Source organism: Tupaia chinensis, unplaced genomic scaffold (genome assembly GCF_000334495.1).
Source record: "Tupaia chinensis unplaced genomic scaffold, TupChi_1.0 Scaffold000661_1, whole genome shotgun sequence".
Lineage (NCBI taxonomy): Eukaryota > Metazoa > Chordata > Mammalia > Scandentia > Tupaiidae > Tupaia > Tupaia belangeri.
This window is the reverse complement of record NW_006160183.1, coordinates 324,027-332,654: the sequence shown is the minus strand read 5'-3', so window position 1 is coordinate 332,654 and position 8,628 is coordinate 324,027. Positions and strand designations below refer to the sequence as shown.

At 41.1% G+C, this 8,628-nt stretch overlaps 1 protein-coding gene and 1 non-coding gene across 2 annotated transcripts in view; both read left to right on the top strand.

The window, feature by feature from the left end:
* The window catches only part of TTC7A (tetratricopeptide repeat domain 7A), a 142,337-nt gene that overhangs the window by 30,205 nt on the left and 103,504 nt on the right, over positions 1–8,628 (top strand).
* Positions 4,220–4,326, top strand: LOC114009911 (U6 spliceosomal RNA). The gene has a single exon (XR_003551303.1). It is a non-coding gene; the product is annotated as a U6 spliceosomal RNA (small nuclear RNA).

The window sequence follows — 8,628 nt, the reverse complement described above, 5'->3', positions numbered from 1 at the left end:
CAGGAGCAGAAAATTTCAGCTCCAATGATCTGACTTGATTCTCAGTCATCTTAGATTGTTATACACAGGCCAAAAGGGTCCGTTTTGCAAAGCAAAGTTTGGTCATTGAGAGAGGCTACCCAGAGTAAAACTTTTAAGGCTTTCTTTTCATAGGTCTTACTGTGTGCCTGAAGAAGTCTCCAGTGTAGGGCAATATCCTGAAGTATTCTACCATATGCCCTAAAGCTCCAGCCTCCATGGCCCCAAGACCTCACCTGAAAACAAAACGGGCTGTATTTCAGCCAGTAGTGCTGATACTGTGTGTCCAGGATTCCAGTTTCTTAGCTGGGAGATGGTAAAATCCTTACTGCGCATACCCAACCTCAGTTTATTTCAGGAATCATCTCCTCTGACACCACGCTTCTGGGGATCGGTTTCTGTATAACCAGACTTATAGTCATAATGACAAATACAACTCTAACTAGCTGGAAAAGTAACAATAAAAAGGATGAAGGACTGGATATTTATGGTCGCATGTAATTAGCATGTCACTGGGGTAGAATGACATCAGGCTTAGCTGGATCCATGGACTCAAAGAGTGTGTTGAGATCTTTCTCAGCAACTCCAGGGTCATTGTCTTTTATTATTTGTTTTGAGTTTTTTGTTTTACTATGGGGGATGTGTGCTCACAGAAACAGAGAGAGAGAGAGAGAGAGAAAGGGAAAGTGAGAAAGCACTCCCCAAGAGGAATGGCCATGCTGCAGTCCTTTTGCCTCTGTTTTCCTCTTGGATTTTTGGCCATACATGAATGTATACTTGCCTGATGTGTTTCTCAAGCCTCTGGGTCCAGGACTTGAGGTGCGCCATTGGTCATGTGGAATCCAGCCATCTTAACTACCACACCACTTGCTGGCCCCTCCAGGGATTTTAAAAATTATTTATTAAAAGTTATTTTAAATTTAATATATAACAATTGTACATATTTATGGGATATAGTGTAATTTTTTAATATATGAATATAATGTGTAGTGATCAAATTAGGATAATTAGCATATTCATTATCTCAAACATTTATCATTACTTTGTTTTGGGAACGTTCAAAATCCTCTCCTTTAGCTATTTTGAAATATATGGCAAATGAATGTTAACTGTAGTTACCCTACCATGCTGTATAGAACACAGGAACATTGTGCTTGAACCCTACAGATCTCAGTCATTGATGCCTAATTTGGCGTTGTCGAGGCTTCACAAATGGGCTGTGGGCTCCTGGAAAACCGTCCTGCTCCATATCTTAGCCTAATTGGGCCCTTTTCACCTTTGCCTCACTTCCCAGCACCAGGAAGGGCATAGTTCATGCTCTGGGTTATGGAATTGCTGTGAAAAGTAAAGCAAAATACATCAAACCCCTCTGAGGATTGCAGTCTGTGCAAATGATTTACAGATTCTGTCCTCACTCCTCAAGGGTTACTGTGTTTTGTTTTTGTTTTTGTTTTTGTTTTTGTTTTTGTTTTTGTTTTTGTTTTTGTTTTTGTTTTTGTTTTTGTTTTTGTTTTTGTTTTTGTTTTTGTTTTTGTTTTTGTTTTTGTTTTTGTTTTTGTTTTTGTTTTTGTTTTTGTTTTTGTTTTTGTTTTTGTTTTTGTTTTTGTTTTTGTTTTTGTTTTTGTTTTTGTTTTTGTTTTTGTTTTTGTTTTTGTTTTTGTTTTTGTTTTTGTTTTTGTTTTTGTTTTTGTTTTTGTTTTTGTTTTTGTTTTTGTTTTTGTTTGTATATTCTCTTTTGGTCAATGCAACCCCAAGGTATTCTGCTCTCACTGGGAACTCTGTGATTTATTAAAGCTTGTACAAATAAAATAACACTAAGCTGTTCCAGAGCAGGATATGGTGGAATATCTGGGTTTTGTTTTGTTTTTTAGCCCTGGCATGGCAAGAATTGGCTGTTGATTTTGGCCTCTTTTTTAAAAGGGTGAACGCCCTTTGCCTTTCAGAGGGAGGGGTCAGCAAGATGGTCCTGTGGAGCTGACCCTTGAACTGTGGTACGCAAGGGAGAGGCTGGCCTCTGATTGGAGAGGCATGAGCAGGCTACTGTTGGTGGGTCACAGAAGGAGGTTGGATGTTTTTAATTGTGCGTTCACTAGACTTTCCTTGAGCGCCTTGCTAGGCTGAGAGGTACAACATCAAATAAGATTCAACTTCTCCCAGCTGGGGCTGTTGGGGCAAGACTGTAAACAGAAAATCACGGAAGGGAAACCATGGGCTGGACTGGCAGAAATCAATGTGGTCTCCCCAGATCTTATAGACAGTCCTTTCCTCCCTTGTTGGAGGTTACCCCTGAAAGTAGTTGATGGGGATGTGCAGTGTGGACAGAGCTTAAAAGCAGGCATTTGTAGGCCAGAAACAACACAAGGCCATCTTGTGGGATAGACAGCTATAAGTTGGCCATCAGGTACTCACATGGAAGGAGAGTGAAGGACCAGCAGAGCCCCTGAGATTTGGGAGCCCTTGGTGGGCCACTGAGGGCAAGAGATGACACCTGAGTCTGGTCCCAGAGAACAGAGGGTATAGAAGCCAAAAGATTCTGGATCTTAAGCCAAGGGGTGTTGGAATGAGTCTACTCTCCCTGAATTATCAATAGATTTCTCATTTGTAAACCTTAGATTAAACTCTAACCAAAGGGGTTACTGTGAGCATCATGTGAAAACGTTTTCTGAGAGCATTCTGCTCTACGTAATATTTTATCTAATTTAATGGTTTTGGTCACTCTATGAACCTGGCATTGTTGGTAAGCCCATTTTGTGTTTGGACAAACTAAGATTTAGATCTCCATAAACATTTTTGAGGTATATATTTCCAGTCTTTTTCATATAGGTTTATATGCACTTTTTAAAAAAATAACCATTTTATTTAACTTTATTTATTTATTTTAATTTGACCAGAGAGGGACAGAGTGTATGTGTGAGAGAGAGAGGGGAGAGAGAGAGAGAGAGAGAGAAAGAGAGAGAGAGAAAGTAAGCTGCCAGAACCATGGTCAGCCACGTGGGAGTCCAGCAAGGCCGCGACCAATGGTCAGCCACGTGGGAGTCCAGCACCCTTAGCCACCATGCCACCTGCACTTTTTTTTTTTTTTGAGAGGGATTTTTGCTATAGGGCGCATGCACTCACCAGAGTGACAGAGAGACAGAAAGTGAGAAATCACGCCACGCAGCAATCCCTTCTTCTCCATCCTCCTCTGCGGATTTTGGGCAGGCATGCACACGTGTCCAGTGCGAGTTTTAAGCCACCAGGTCCAGGAATCAAATGGCAATCAACTATGTGGGAGTACAGCAGTGTAACCATTATGGCAATAGCTGGTCCCTATATGAACTTTTAAAAATAAGTTCATACAGCCATATTATATATTCTGCTTTCTAAAGTTAATGTTTTATGAGTAATTTTCCATTTCACATCTACATCACTAGCGTCGTAACATTTCATCATAAGTATCTATCATAATTTTATGAACTTGTCCTGTATCGCTGACCCTGTATGCTAAATCTTTTTTTGCCACCTTAAACCATGCTACAGTAGATACCTCTGAAACTAAATTTTCCCTAGATCCTTAAAAGTAGAGTGATTGGTTCAAAAAGTGTGTACTTTTTAGAACATTGATTTAGAAGCCTGCTTTTTTTCCACTTAAAAAAATATGTTGTTATATATACCATAAAAGTTACCATCGTAAACATTTTTAAGTATGTAGTTCAATACTACTAAGAAATTGTGCAATCAATCTTCAGAACTTTTAAAATTCACATTGTTGTGCAATTCTTCTCCAGAACTCTTTTCATCTTACAAAACTGAAACTCTACACCCATAAATCTGTAACACCCTATTCTTCCCCATCTCTACCCCTCCTCCCTGCCTGTAGAGGACGGAATGGAAACCACTATTCTACTTTCTGTTTCGATTAATTTGACTGTTCTAAGTACTTCATACAAGTAGTATCATACAGTATTTGCCGTTGTGTATCTTGCTTATTATACTTAACCCTACTGTCTTCAAGGTTCACATTTTGTAACATGTATCAGAATTTCCTTTCTTGTTAAGGCTGAATATTATTCTTATTTTTGTCTTAAGTTTTTTGCTTTTGGGCATATGTGTTCACCAGAGAGAGACAGACAGAGAGAGTGAAAGTGAGAAATCACCTTCTCGGAGGATGGGCACACCATAAATCCTTCTCCTCTATTCTCCTCTCAGAATTTTGGGTACAGTGCTTGCTTTGGCAGCACATATACTAAAATTGGAATGATACAGAGAAGATTAGCATGGCCCCTATGCAAGGATGACATGCAAATTCGTGAAGGGTAAAAGAAATGTAATATACTGTAAAGTTATATGTGATTCAGTGTAATATAAACAAGATTACAATAATAAATAAATAAATAAAAAGAAAAAAAGAAAAAGAATTTTGGGCACACATGCATATACACACAGCATGTTTTTCAAGCTGCCAGGTCCAGGACTTGAACCACGCAGCCAGCCATGTTGGATCCAGTGCCTTGACCTCCACCTGCTGGCCCAAGGCTGAATATTATTGTACTTATGTATATACCACATTCTGTTTATCTGTTCATCAGTTGATATATATTTAGTTGTTTCTGCTTTTGTGAGTGCAAATAATGCTGCCATAAACATAGATGTACAAATATCTTGTTTTCACCAACAAACAGAACTACCATATGATCCAGTAATTCCACTCCTGGTTATCTACCCAAAGGACAAGAGAATGCTCAGTCGGAAAAGTGCTTACACATCTATGTTTATATGAAGAGGGTTTTTGTTTGTTTGTTTTTTAGCCATAAAAAAAAAAAAAAACAAGGTCCTGACATTTGATAGAAAGTGGATGAATATGGAAGCTTTACCGCTGAGTGAAGCAAACCAGGCTATGAGAGGCATTGTACGTCTCCACTTAATATACACCATCTGTCTGCACTCTATGGCAGAAATGGAAAGATTGGTGGTAAAGAAGTATTCTTATAGATGCTGGAGACAATGTAGGAAGAAGGTGGGAGAAGGTGGAGAGTGTGATGAAAGAAATTAGGGAGAAAAATAGAGAAGAAAGACATTTATAGGGCACAGAAATGGGTGATTACCTGTTAATAATGTGTATAGTATTCTTGACTGGTCTGAAGTATATTTCATGTTGGGTAAATTCTCTCTACAAGCTAAATGATGTATAGCAATCAAACGTATAAAATAATAATGATAAAATAAATAGAAAATAAAAAAGAAAGGATCCGGCAGGTGGCGTGGTGGTTAAGGTGGCTGGACTCCCACATGGCTGACCACAGTTCGAGTCCCGGACTGACAACTTGCTTTCTCGTTCCCCCGCCCCCCTCTCTGTCTCTCTCTGGTCAACTTAAAAAAATAAAAGGGACCAGCAGATGGTGTAATGGCTACGTCGCTGGACTCCCATGTAGTCAACCGTGATTCAAGCCCCAGACCTGGCAGCCTGAACCCACACCAGGTGCTTGTGCATGCGTGCCTAAGATCCTAAAAGGAGAATGGAGGAGAAGGGATTGTGGCGTGGCCATCCCCCCGGGGGGAAAAGGGATTGCAGCATGGCCATCCCCCTTGGGGGGTGATTTCTCGGTTTTTGTCTCTGTCTCTCTCTTTCTGGTGAGCGCACGCACTCTATAGCCAAAAAAAAAAAACCTCTCCAATAAATAAATAATGACAATAAATAAAATAATTCTTAAAAAAAAAAAGACCCTGCTTTCAAACCTTTTGGGTATATACTTTGAAGTAAAATTGCTAGGTCATGTAATTTTTAAATTTTTTGAGGACTGCCATATTGTTTTCCATAGCAGCTATTGCATTTTACATCCCATAATTGCCCACTTTTGAGTTCAATCTATGAGGCTTCTTTCCTACTTGGCTTTTCCTACTTGGTTCCCACACTGAAGGCTGAATGAATTGCATTTCTTTTCTCCTTATTCCCACCCAGCGTACCCAGCTCTGGGCTTAGCCCTCTGTGGGTTTTATGGGTACCCCGTGCCCATTGACTGCTCGGTAGGTGGTGAGGAGGGAGTTCTTCCCTTACGCCCACCTGGAAAGAGAAGCCCTGTAGCAGAGTAAGCTTCACATTCCCCACCTCTGTATCCAGGGCCCAAGGCTCCGAGGCTCCAAGGGCGGGGCTTCTTGGAAGGGTGGCTGCCAGGGTTGTGATGAGTCATCTCAGCCTAGAGAAACTGGGACCAGCCTAGTGCAGGGCCCAGGCTGTGCCAGGATCAGCTTGGCTCTAAACTGAAAGTTCAGAGTTAATGAAAAAGCAAGCCCTCCTCTTGAAAGGGGCCTTCCCTTGGCTCATAGAGCTGGGTGTTTGCACAGAAAGAGTCCTCCTGCCAGTGGGAATCATGAGGCAATGCCCAGTACTTCCTGGCAGCCCCTGGCTTCCTGCCTACCCCACAGGGCTGCTTGTAACCACAGGCATCCTTTGAGGCCCTCACTCTGGGGAAGCCTGTCTAGAGTTGTAGTCAGGCCATTTAGACAGAAGTACTTATGGGGCAAGGGTGAAGAAACCCAGAGTTCTCAGGTATGTTCCTAATTAACCCTTTGTGGACAGAAGTTGGCTCTTCATTTCAGAGAACAGATATAAAATCAAATGCCCCCCTTTATGGGCAGGCTGGACAGCTAACCTGCTTGGAATAAGCCAAGCTCCAGGAACCTTTTTGGTTTTCTGCATGTTGGAAATTATTTTAGGAGTACCACCTCAATAAACGTATCTCCTCCATGAACTTTTTTTTTTCTTTTTTTGGAGAGATTTTTGCTATAGGGCGCGTGCACTCACCAGAAAGACAGAGACAGAGACAGAGAGCAAAAATCACCCCACCCCTCCCCACGGGGCATGGCCACGCCGCAATCCCTTCTCCTCCGTTCTCCTCTTGGGATCTTGGGCATGCACACACACACACCCGGCATGAGTTTAAGCCACTGGGTCCGGGACTCAAACTGCGGTCGACTACATGGGAGTCCAGCGATATAGCCGTTACACTAACTGCTGGTTCCTCCTCCATGTACTTTGATCTTGTATTTCTTTGAATCATAACTGCTTCCCTTTGAAAAGGCATTATCTCCATTATTTCTAGACAAATTTCATACAGTAAGATGTACAAGTCTTAAATGTAATTTGATGACTTGGACTACTGTAAAAGTATGGGATGTAACCAGCACCCTAATAAAGATCTAAACATTTTTGTCACCCCAGAAAGTTCCTTTAGGTCCCTTTACAGTTGATCCTTACCAAACCTACCCCAGACAACCATTGATTGTTTTCTATTAATATAGCTTAATTTTCTCTTTTTCAAAAAGTAAAAAGTTTATTTATTTATTTATTTGATTATCAAGAGAGATAGGCAACACCTCCAACAGGGTTGGATGCTACCAGCATCAGCTACCCCCAGATCATGGGCACACACACTTGCCTGGCATGTTCAGGAAGGTCTTTCGATATGAATCTGAACCTTTCCATGTGAGTCAGTCTTGAAGAGCATTGCATTCTTTTTGTTTTGTGTGTAGATGTGTTTTAAGTTTTTGTCATAGGGGTGCATGTGCCTGCCTGAGAGAAATAGAGACAGGAAAGGAAAGTGAGAAATCATCCCCCTGGGGGGATGGCCATGCTGTCCCTTCTCCATTCTCCTTGTGGGATTCTGGGCATGCATACTTGCCTAGAGTGATTTTCAAGCCTCCAGGTCTAGGACTCGAACCATGGTCGGCTATGTGGGAGTCCAGCACCTCAACTACCATGCCACCTACTGGCCCTGAGTAACGCATTTTGGCCCTGAGCATTGCATTTTACCACTGCAGCACTATCCAGTCCCCTAATTTACCTGTTTTAAATGTTTTATATATAAAATCATACAGTAGGTACTTTTTGTCACCTGGCTTGTTTTACACAATGTAATTTGTGAGAAATCCGTCCCAATTGTATATATGAGTATATCCTTAAATTTTTTTTCTGGGTTGTATTTCATTGTGTAAACATACCACAGTTTATGAATTCTCCATGAATCATTTTTAAGCATTATTATCATTATTACTTTTTGCCATAATGTGTGTGTACTCACCAGAGATAGAGAGAGAGAGAAAGTGAAAAAGTACTTCACATGGGGGTCAGCCACACTGCAGTCCCTTCTCCTCCATTTCTCCTTTTGGGATTTTAGGCACCTGACATGTTTTCAACCCTCCAGGTCTAAGACCCAAGCAACACAGCCATGTGGGGATCCACCTGCCTTAACCACCATGCCACCAGCTCACCCATTCATTAGTTTTTAAAGTTTATTGATTTATTTCTTCCATGAGAGAGACAGAAACAGACATACTGACACACACTAAAATCACATTAAGATCTACTCCCAATCTGGGCCAGCCAGAATCATGGGCACACATGTGCCTGGCATGCTAGGGGAGGTCCCAGGATGTGGTCCGAAAATCTTTCCCATGTAGGTTCAGTTTCATTACCACTGCACCACTGGCCACAACCAAGGACCTTTTTTATTTTAGATTTTGATTCAAAATTTTTTGAATATTTATTTAATTTTATTTACTAGTATTTTTTTTTTTGAGAGATTTTTGCTTTAGGGTGTGTGCACTCACCAAAAAGACAGAAAGTGAGAAATC